A 12478-nucleotide genomic window follows, 5' to 3' on the forward strand; every position below is an offset into this window, starting at 1 on the left:
GTGTAGATGATGCATTTACAGATTAAGAATGGAAAAACTCTTCTAACTTTTATGGACACATGTTTACCTTACTGAGTAAAATGCTTCCTATCTCAGCCTAAATCATTTATGGGGCAAGTTCACAGAACTTAACGGCTTCCCCAGGAACTCGGGGAACTTGCCCTTAGATATGCTTCACTAAATGTCCATTTAAGTAATTTTTCCAAAAGAAAGAAAAACTCTAGTCTCCACCCTAAGAGAAAAAAAATGGTTTTTACTTTTAAAATGACCATTTTTTAAGCTTCAAGAATGTTAAGGTCAAGTTTTTCTAAAGCATTCCCTCTCCCTTCATCCTAACACTGTTCCAATATCATGAAATCATAAAAGTCTGTCTGTGTGCTCTTGACTTATCTTAAACCTACCCGCTTAACCTCCATTCTCAGATTATTTCATTTTAAATTTTTTCTAAAACTAATAGGCATTTCTTGTATAACAGAAAGAAAATATGGAGTCAGCCATAAGGGAAACACATAGAAATGTGTAAGGCAGGGAGGTGGGAGATAGGAAAACGTAGGCAGTGCGATCACATAGACCTGGCTTTGAGTTCTTGCTCTACCTTTTACTAACTTATGATTTTCGGAAAGTTATTTAATCTTACTGAATCTAAAATGCAGACAATAATAGAAATTTCCTCATAAAATTTTTGGGAGGAATATATGAGATAATTCATGTCAATTGCCTAGCTCAATGCAAATCTACTATTATCTTTTAAATTATTTTCAATAATTTCATGTTAAATTGTAATTTTCTAAACCATGAGAACTCCATTCATGATACTACCTTAATATTTCCGTGGAAATCTTCCTGTAATTTCTGTCACAGTCTTCTTATTTTTGCGTGAACTAGAGGCTGTTTGGGGGGCTTTAATACATTAGTTAACAGATAATTACTACAGGAGATCAAAGGCTAAGTACAGATGCTAAACCTTCCTCTCAGCAGGCTTGGAAAAGACCTCCTGATATGATAAGAAAATACTTACGTTGCAAAGAAAGTCATAATAAAATAGAGCAGGGAGGAAAAAGAGATCCTTGTCCTTCAGGGTGGTTTCATACGTACCACAAAGGAATGGTGAGCTATGGATTCCAAAATGAATCAAATTAGAAGCATCTTAAATATTGAGCTGGTCTTTTGCTTGACTATCTAAGAGACTCAACACAGGTGGGTGAGCAGTGCCTGTTTGTCAAACTTGATTGGAATTCTTAGCGTTTGGGCTTGTGGTCAGTAAATTTGTGCTTGCTTCCCTCTGGTTGTCTACTCTGAAACTAAAGAGTACTTCTTTAGGAGAACAGGCATATTTTAAGTGAATGCTTTGACATACAGCGTTTTATTGATACCCTTGCACGAGCTAAATAAGATGCAGGGAAGAAACTTGATGGAGGGGCATATCTTGGTGCTGAGAATAAAAACTAGTGACACTCAAATTTTAAAATAGGATTTTTAAGGCAATTTTATCAGGGCTAGTCCTCACTCAAACCATCATCTTTAAATACAGCAAAAATACTCATACATACTTGACCTTGTCTATTCTGAGTTTAATTTCAACTCATTTTGAGGGGTTTGAAGTTCACTTACTCAAGTAGAAACACAACTTCCAGGATCTGGGAATGGTATGAGTGCTTATTTTGAACATTAAACAAATCTTCCAAAAGCACATTTTGTTGAATTACATTCAATTAAATCAGACACACATGAATTGAATTTATTTGGAACAATGGTATTGAAAATTATGAGGCTAAAGAGCTTAACGATGTGTTTCAGATTTTGACAATGGCTTGTAAACATTGAAGTAGGTGGGCTCCATATTGAATACAATGAGAACATTTTAGAAGTTCTTTGCCCTAAGACATGCTCTAGATCAGGAGTCAAAAACTTTCTGTAAAGGGCCAGATAGTAAATATTTTAGACTTTGCAGACCACAGGTCCCTGTGGCAACTACTCAGCTCTGCTGTAGTAGGAGGGAAGGGCTGAAGCACAAAAACAGCCGTAGACAGTACATAAATAGATAAGTGTAGCTGTGTTTCAGTCAAACTTTATTTACAAAAACGGGCTATTGGCTGAATTTAGCTCACAAGCAGTAGTTTGCTCTCGATAGAGTCCCTACCAAGATCTAGGAGTGTATCCTGCCAGAGAAGGTTCTCGATGTCAGTGCCTGCTCTCCTTCATGAGCTCGAGGACCTCTCGGGGTGACCTGAAAGCAGGTCTGAATTACACTGAGTAAGGTTAGTACCCTGTTTCCCTCCTCTCACTCTTTATTGTTGTTTTATTATATAAGTAATGGATGCCAAGTCTAGAAAAATCAGAAAGTACAGTTTAACAAAAAGAAGAAAATAGAGCATCCTTAATCTCATTCCTCAGAAAAAATACTTTGTTTTATATGATTTCACATATTTTACTATGTGAAGAAATGCCATGTATTTATAAATACATAATTTTGTTTACAAAAATTAGATTATACTTTATATATGTATATGTGTGTATATATTTGTATACATATATACATCGTGTGTATATTTGTGTGTGTGTGCAGTAACCCATTGGGTAGGCACATAATGAATTTCATTAGCCTCTAAGAACCCTTACTTGACCAATCATGTGGAAGGGAATTTTTCTACATGTTCTACTCTTGTTGAATATAAGTGAAAGACCATAGCCTTTATTTGTTATATTGGAATATAGAGATAAAAATGACTTCATATTCCCTCCTGTGATCTTAAATTCTAATTTTAATTGAAAGGAACTTAGTCTTCGTGATATACTTTTAGATCATTTTTAAGTGCACAAGTAAAAAATTTTCAAAAAGTTATTCTAAGTTATTTTTGTCTACCACATTATTTCTGGGTATTAGAGTGGTACTTCTGAAAGCAATGATCAGTTGCTTTCAGTTGTTAATTCTCTTTCAAAATGTCCCACACTTTGGGAGTAGGTGCAAGGATCCTGTTGAAAATCTTGACCTTAGTGGCTGTTTGGTGCCAAACTAAATCTTGATTTGAAAAAGCAATCCTTGTTGGAGGGAGGGGAGCGATTTAATTTTGGAACTTGCCTAGTATGAGAACTTCTTAAATATGTTTCCGGAATCTAAATACAGAGCACATCCGTAATGATATCTGTTTAAAAATCAAGGGAATAGAGATGCCTCAGCAGAAAGGACACTGTCTGCAAAAAGCCTCCAGCACCCTCTTCATTTAATCACAGTTAGCTTTCCTTCTAGGGGTTCCAAATGAACAGTGGGGCAACTTTTATTTTTTTATTTTCCACTTTGAACAAGCAGGTGTTTCTTTCATGAGGCCCATATGTTCCTTTGCAAGCTTTCTCCAAAGTACCTACAGTATAGCCTGTGGTAACATGACACACAGCCAATCTCTCACAAGACTTTCCTTTTTGTTCCAAGGAGAGTGAATATAAGTGTGTGTGTGCGTGTGCGTGCGCGCACATGCGTGCGCATGTGATTGTGTTTGTGCACGTGTGTACGTGTGTTGAAGAGACAGAGCAGGAGAACAGTAGAATTCTCTCTGGGCCGGTGGAGCGCCCATTCCCGATGCCAGCAAATCACAGTGAAGATGAGCTGTCAGCGAGGCCTGTGGTCCAACCTGACTCCACGCCAAACTCCGCGCGTGGCCTATTTCCCGGCGTGTGGCCTTCGCCACGGCTGTGGCAGCCCCCGAGAGCAGCTGTTTCTGCCTGGCAAACGGGCCGGTGTCCGACCAGGTAGATTTCTCAAGTTAAAAATAACAGTAATTACGAAAAAAGAGGAGCGCGCTCCAAGTGGACTGTTCCTTGTTCAATCAGGATCTTCAAGAGGAACCCGAAGGGGAGGGCAGGGGGAAGCAGGAAGTCTGGGGAGCTAAGAAAATAGAGAGGCTTCTGCTCTAACGGCAGGGAAATGGGAAATACCTGGAAGCCTAAGCAAAACTGGCCAAGTCATGTGCTGGAAAGAATTGTCTGTGAAAGCATAGCTTTGTGATCACCGATAATGTATGGATTGCTGGGGAGAAAGCACGTCATGTTTCTGAAAAGGAAAAGCTTGAACTTCAGAACGAGTGACTGCTCCTCCATTTCTTACAGGGATGGTGAATAATCTAGAGCAAAAGATCCCTGTGCTGTTTACTCTTACAAGCTTGAAAACGAATCTGCCATCTCTACTCATCCTGTACTCACCTTTGTTTCCTTGTTAGCACGGAAGTGAAAAGTAGGAGCCCTTTTATTCAACATTGGCCAAAGATGCAAGAAAATGTCCCCATCAAAATACACTACTCCAAAAATTCGTAGAAGTTGGATAGTTAATAAACATAAACTAAATATAAATAAATATTTGTTGGAACAAACCAGCGAATATAGAGATTCTAACAATTTGTAAGAGTAAATTCAGTGGCAGTGTCCTGTCTGGGCATGAATGTTTTTTAATAACTGCTTATTTTCAAATAAAGAAGATGAGCAGGACAGAATAGCTCCCTATAAGTGATTCTGCATTTTCGCTTTTCTTTCTTTCCCATTATGTCGCCTTCCAGTGACTGGCCACCCAAAAGCGTGGTTTATGAATTGGCAGCATCAACGTCAGGTTGTTAGAAAGGCAGAATCTCTACTGAAGATTCAGTCTCTGCTCCAGACCTACTGAATTAGAAGCTACATTTTTAAGATCTTCATGTGATTAGCACACACATTAAAATCTGAGAAACTGTCCTATACCATCAGGAAAGCTTAAGTTTGTAGTTAGTTGCAACTTTTATTTATTTCAGGCAATGCTGGTTGTAATATTTATCAAGGGTTGCTAGGTAAACAAGCCATCAGTCACTAATGTCAATTTACATAGGGATTAGGAAGAAAAAGTTACAAACCCTCTAAGTGTTTCTGGCTGAAATGGATAACGCTGGATGAGTTACAAGAGTAATAAAAGCAAAGCAATGGATATTTATATATTTTGAATTATTGTAGTTGAAATATGTTTGCTTTAATCACATTAGACACTGCTCTATTACTCTAGGACATTTACTTCAAGGAAATGATGGCATCACGAAGTATACTATTAAAGATATTGATTAGCTGTCATAAAGTCAGCTCAGAATGACATTCAGTGCCAATTAAGTTGAAGCCATATGTCTCAGATAAAATCGTACTAGGTGATTTTAAATTTAGCCTATTAGATAATTTGTTTTAGTTTATTAGGAAAAACTGAAAACTTCAATATTATCTATTAAATAAAATTGTAAGTATAAAGGTACAGTATCCTTCTAGATGGCAACAGTCTCTTCAAAGAATGGTGTGAAAACGACTCAGACTTCAACTTTGTGAGATAAGTGGACGATGTGAGATTACGGGCAGCCTCGGGACGCTGGATGAGGAAGTCACCAGAGCAGTGTACAATGAAGTGTGATGCATGGAAAAACTCGCTGTGGAAGGGACAGTGGAATCTCTGCCTGGGTAATCTGAGACCATATCCTGCTATTGACCTGTTCTCTGAACTTCACCTAACTTTTAATGGAAATCCTGTACATGAAACAATGACAGGATATCTCTGGAAAAGTTACAGAAAGTCGGGGTTCAAAACACATTGTTCATAAACTCATGGAATCTTTACATGCAGCCCCCATATTAAAAATATTTTTTTAATATCTAAGGAAATTCCTTGCTTATCAAATTCAATAGGCTTTTACTTTAAAAGGAAAACATTTTAGCTTCTTTGCAGACAAAAGTTTTTAAACCTAGACGTTCTTAGGAAAAAATGTTAACGAACTAATGTAATGGTTCTTAAACTTTAGTGTGCAACGGAGTCCTCTGAAAGCTTTATTAAAGCACAAGATTCTGGTGTCCTACCTCAGATTCAGTAGGTCTGAAGTAGGGCCCAGAATTTGTATTTCTGACAGGCTCCCATACCATGGTGATGCTGCTCGTTCAGGGATCATACTTCGAAAGTCACTGAACTAAAGTAAAGATATATTACTGATTGCTCTAATGAAAGATAATTTCATATGTGTTTATTCTGCAAACATTATTAGGCATTTTCTGTGTGCCCAGGACAATTTTGCTGAAGACACAAAATTGAAAATTTCAGCCTTGCCCTCCAAGAGCTCATCGTCTAATGGGGTCACCAACACCATGGAGGGGTACCTACTCTTCTGAAGCATTAAATTAGAAGCAGAAGAATTCTCCCTGCTCTCAGTACAGGAGAAGAAACTCATGTCCCCCATTGCCTGTGCCTCCATTTTCCTTGGCCCTTAGGAGGTCTCTCAAGAGTACAGAGAGGGGACAAGCATCATTTCATGGCCTTCTCATCCAAACCCGATAACCTCAAACTAATAAACAGCTAGTCGAGGTAAAGAAACAAACACGTTTTTATTTGGATTATAATTAGGTCTAGGTAAGAACGTTGAGTGCGATTACTGTCACATGGCACTGTCTGGAAGCAAATAGATTTTTTTTTTAATCTGCTAAGTTTTTAAGGGAATTATACTGCCAGAGATGCATGTCTCTGACTGCTCAAGCCTTAAAAGAGGTTTTGGGCCTCCAAATTTGCATCACTGGCAAATGGCATGAGGGTACTGAGTCACTGAGGAGGGCATAATTCCCAGGGCTCATTTCAAATGTGGGCATGGGAATGATAAACATGGGATAATCTCCCAGGAGGCAGAGCCAGGGACCACAGAGAGCAGTGGACAGGGGGCTCTTCCCAGAGAGCACGCCAGGGTCCAGTCTAGGAACTTTTCCTGTCTCCATACTAGGGGGCCTTCCCAATGCCTCCCCAGCAGGATATTAACGCTGCTAGAGACAGGCATCCACTGTGTATCTCCCATTGTCATTCAGTGGAAGTTCCTATGGCTCTTATCCTGTCCCTCTTCCATCATTGTATACTGGTTGAGTATGTATGTTGGACTGAGAGAATGAGAGGAGGTTTAGGTAGCTTTTTTTTTTAGTCTATAAGTTGCCAGACCAAATGAAGCCACATGTACTTTTGATGGAGTGTTGAGCATATCATTCAGAAATCCTGGACCCTGAGCTAGCCACAGTAACCAGGTGAACTTTGGATTGTCTCTCTTGAGACGGTGAGTGTGTTTTGTGTGCAAGGTGTGCTTGGATATTTGAGGGTTAGACTCTGGAGGAGATGATTCATGGCAGACGTTTGTGCTACCCTTCCATACTGTAGAAATGTAATTGGGAGATGTCTTCCTAGTTCCTGTTCTATCTAGGTGGACCACTTGAATAGTTATCTTGAATGGAATGTAAGCAATTGCATTGTTAGAATCCATGATTATAAGTAACTTGTATCCCTTCCTGGCCTAGATGGTTAAGTGTCAGTATGCCCTCTTCAACTCCTTTTTTTTTTTTTGCGGTATGCGGACCGCTCACTGTTGTGGCCTCTCCCATTGCGGAGCACAGGCTCAGCAGCCATGGCTCACGGGCCCAGCTGCTCCACGGCATGTGGGATCTTCCTGGACCGGGGCACGAACCCGTGTCCCCTGCATCGGCAGGCGGACTCTCAACCACTGCGCCACCAGGGAAGCCCTCTTCAACTCCTTTTCCCCATCACCAGTTAGATGTTGATGTCCAGGGTGACTGTGAGAGTGTTGAAGATGGCAGAGATAAAAAATGAGGGAGCCTTGATCCCTGAGTTACTGCTTGGAAGAGAGTCACTAGACCACATCCACACTAGGTTGTCGCATGAGAGAGAAATACACTTTACTTTCTAGATTAAGTCACTGAGATTTGAGACTTTGTCTGTTAGTGCTACTTTAATGTAGGCATTTGTTATTTATTTTTCCTTTAAGCAAAAGTTGGGGTCAGGAGAAAGAGCAGATTAACATGAAATAAAATGAAAGTACTACATTTTTCTCTACATATCTGAATTGTCAGATGGATTAAACTTTGTGACCTTATCACACACAAGTTACACCTCTTACAATAATCCTAAGAGGCAGTTATTGTGAGCTCCATTCTACAGAGGAAGGAACAGAGACTTAGAGATAGATGGAGCAAACTGAAGGCAAAATTGTGAAGAAAGTGCATAATGTTACTCTGTGGTGTTTCTAGATAACCTTCTTCATTCTTTTTTATTCTTAGTGGCATCCTAATTCAGTATTTCAATATCTGGAGTTTTTTCCCCTTCCATGGTTGTACACTGACCTGAGTGGATGTTTCTAATTCCCATAACCAGACCATAAACCTCCCACCCGTGGACTTGCCTCACCCCAGGCCTCAGGATCCATAGTCAAGGGACCCAGCATCCCATCATTTTGGATGTTGTTCTAGAGTTAACTTATGTCTGTTGTTTTCCTAATAACTGGGTCCTGTCCCTAAAGCACTGAGTATCTGCTTTGCTTTCTTACTAATATTACCTAGATTATGTTACTTATAATTATAAATTAATATATTGCTATTCTAGCTGGTCATAACTCATCATCTCCTCTTTTTTTTTTTTCCATCTTTTAACACCTCTCGTCTTTTAGCATCTTTTCACGTGTCTTATAATCGAGGGCATCTTTAGGCATTTGTGACATGGTTTTCATTACTCATACTTGGTTGATATCCCTGGTGTCATAAGTAGATAACTACGACCCTTATTTTAGTCAGTGAACTACTTAGGACAATTTTAAAATGAAGTGTAAGTTCTAACTTGCCCAGTACCTTCAGCTGGCACTTCCTAGCAAGCTCATGAATGCACCCACACTGAAATTTGCAGAAAGAGTGCCAATAGGTTAGAAGAAATGCCAAAGAGGAGAGTGAAGTGTTGAAGACATGCTTTATCCCCAGCACCCTTCATATCAGAGAGCAGTGGTTCTCAAACTTGTGTATCAGAATCACCCAAAGGGTTTGTTAAGCACAGTGCTGGACTCCAACCCAGAGTTTCTGTTGCAATAAATCTGGTGTTGGGCCCCAGAATGTGCATTTCTAACAAGTTTCCATATGAGGCTGATGCGGCTGGTCCAGGGATCACATTTTCAGAAACCAGTGTCCTAGAGAATGACTAAAAATAAAAACATATCTCCATCTGCTGGTTCTGAGGGCAGCTTGGCACTGAGCTACCTTCCAGATTCAGTTCACTGGAACTTTCAACCAAAGTTTCCCATTTCCTGGGTTATAAAGATGTCTCTTCACCCTCCTCTGTGGACTTCCTTCTTTTTCTTCCCCAGCCTGTAGCCATTTCTTCAATCTGTCCTTGCAGAAACACTGGCTCTATAGATATCCTTCAAATCCTGAATGGTATTTGCTCCTTTTTGTTTCCCTTTCCACAGTGGTTATTCACCATCCTTAATGCGAATGGGTTGCAAAGGAGAGGGGCACCTGGAGGGGCAGGTGAAGAGGGCTTTGGGATTCATCTGAGAGAGTTCAGTGAGCTGACGAGAGGATTTAGTGTAAAAGCCTACAACAGAAAATAACATTTTATACTTTCATACTGCTGCATGCCCTTTCCTGGTTAATCTTAATTTTTGTTTTGGGTTTTCCTCTCCTAGAATTGAGGAACTGGAATTCTGTTCCAAATCTTTTTCTTCCAAACGGTTAATTTCCACATGTTCCAAAAGTGAAGCAATGAGTATTCCTCCAGCATGTAACAAGAATAAATTTTACTTTCACAAACCAGATGCTTGCAAACAAGAGCTTCGCTTTAATTCATACCTGATATGCTTCTCTTGACTCTTGAGACCCCCGTCTGCTTAGAGCAAGCAAGTCTTGCTCTCCCATTTCTGTAAAATCAGTGTAATCAAAAAGTATTCTAGCCTCAGGTAGGCATTATTGCTGTAGGCACTGTTCAATGCAGAGCTGCTTCCTCTGGGTACCAGAAGGAGCTTTCAGAGAAGGGCAAGACCAAAACCCAGCACTGTCCCAGGGCTCTGTTGATGCGCAGCATCTAAGGCCTTCATGGCTGCCCCTCCTAGTGTGCATGGAGGCCACTAATGGTCTCTCACAAGGCATGTTGAATACTCTTCTGACCTTTGGCTGGGCTTCCTCAGTACTAGTTGGAGATGGTAATCCTGATAAGGTGTGTCGGGCTTTTACCACCTCCCCAGTTCTCCCCACCTGCCAACCAACGAGCTTTCTACCCATCAGAGCTCTATTGTTCGGGTCTCCTTGCCATTCTGGGAAGATTTTGTTGTTGAAAACACTCCCAGCTAACACCTGCGCCCTACTGTCTGGCTATAGGAAGCCTGGGAATTTTTACCTTGCACACATGGGGTAATCTGCCTTCTTCCACCTCACTTTATCACTCTACCTTCTTTCTGTTGTCCTTCCCTATTGCCCAACAGTTCTAGTTGGATCTGGAGTTCTGCTAAACAGCAAATACCAGGAGAGATGCAGCTATACATTGAAAATCACCCCCAAGCTTGGGAGGAAATTCATCCGCTGTCTTCATTACCAAAATTAGCCAGGAGGAGGCCATACGTGGCATTCTACATCTCCCTTCTGTCCCCAACTCTTATTTCCCCTCACTTCCCAGACATATGTGTGTATAGGCCATGGAGTGGAGAGTGGAGGAGAGCAAGGGTGATAGAGTGGGAGAACTAACATAATTTATTTTATTTGTTTACTCTGCCTAGAAACCTGGGGTAGGGTGTCTGGCTACCAGAAACAGATGCTTCATTGAACTTTAGAAGTTAAATCATATAAATATGTTTGTTCTCCTCTGCATTTTTTTCTATATATGAGTGAGAGGGGCCAGCAGGTAGCCTGAAGAAACAAGAAGGGGGCATTCATTGTTAGTTCATACCATTTTGTTACAGACTTCATTCTGCAGAAGCACACTCCTCAACTAAAGGTTCTACCAAATTCGCAACCTGAATGGTTGGGAACCTGCCTCTGAGCCAAAGTGCGTTAATTAAGATAACTCATTAGACCAGCATTTATTGAGTAACCCCAAATCCTAGACACATGTGAGGCACTGACTAGATAATAAATATAGGGATGCGTGTAGTAGGAGCGTTGGGGTGGAGAAGAGAGTCAAGAAATATTTCTTAGTGGTGTTTGGATGTCAAACTATGAGGACCGGCTGGCCCGTGTGCCAAGAGGCCACACAAAGTCATACCTCTGTGTGACCCAAAATGTCCTACTTGATAAATGTCCTGTGCATTGCAGTTGTAAGATTCTGTCGTGCTTATCTGTGTCTATGTTTGTCTCTATTTAAACTGTAAACACCTTGAGGACAAAGCTTGTACTTTGTCTATTGCCAAGGCCTCACACCTCATCTGACACACATCGGATGCATTAGGATGCATAATAAGAATTGGTAAGTTATTGGAGCATTATCATTAATAGAATGCTAAGTAACATTCCAAAAATTATTAAACCCTGAGAATTATTTGACATAAACAAAATGTAATCATTCTTTAACTACTGGTAGAAAGATTGCACTCATATCAATCACTTACAGTTGAAATTAAAATGGAATCTCTCTCATAACAATATTAAAAGAAAATGAATGGTTTTGCATTAATAAGCTTCCTGACTTATTACTTAATAAATTACTGTTAGTTATAAGAAATCTTTTAGAAGACACTAACTGTTAGATACTCTGTATTCTATGCATACGGATGTTATTTTGACTTCTTACAAATGACAAATGAAAAATAATTTAAAGAATTATAAAGATGCAAAATGCTGGCTCTGGTGACCTGATGTTTTTATGATTACATCATATATATCACAAATAAATCATGGGTGTTGTATTGTTCTATCTTGTTAAATTGTATGAAGATTTAATTTAAGTCCAACGTTGATAACATTGTAGTTAAATGAACCATGGTCTTTGCATGGCTGGTTTTATAGCACAGACTCATATTGGTTAGTAAGTGAAAACTCTGTTCGAATTTCTATTATAAATTTTCAAAGGCGTCTTGTTCTCTGGATTGAAATTTAATAGAAAATTCTGAGAGTAGAACTGTCTTACTGATTAAAAGAAATTATTTTACCCTGGTTAAAAGATGCAAAGTTACAAAAGAAGTTGGTGCTTCTCTATTTTTTTGGCATTATTAACAGATAATGTCTTTTACAGCACCATGTACTACGAATATGAGCAGGACATTCTGAAGTCCAGGGTGCGCTAAGCTCTGACCAGCAATCTGACCCTTCTGGCCCTCCCTTTCCTACTTGTCAGTGAAATAAAAGTTTGGAGAGAAAGATGTCTGAAATCATTCTATTTATCTTTATCTACCTATCTATCTATCTACCCATGATCTATCGGTTATAACTGATACAAGAGATGACTTGTATCTCCAGCCACCTCTACCTAATGTATTTGGACTAATAAAAACCGACTAAACACAGAACTAAAAAGAACATTCCATCCTCCCACCAAAGTGCTACTTTTTCATAAACTATTGCACACCACTAGAATTCATTCCTTTCTTCAAGATCACCTGGAAGAGCATCCTGGAACAGCTCATGTATTGGATTCTTACACAGACACATCTTTAAAAAGCATTTAACTTGGCAAAATACATAACCTTGTAAATTAGTT

This window comes from Delphinapterus leucas, chromosome 18, assembly GCF_059928025.1.
Source record: "Delphinapterus leucas isolate spDelLeu-1000000601 "Yukka" chromosome 18, BTC_Dleu_Yukka2, whole genome shotgun sequence".
NCBI lineage: Eukaryota > Metazoa > Chordata > Mammalia > Artiodactyla > Monodontidae > Delphinapterus > Delphinapterus leucas.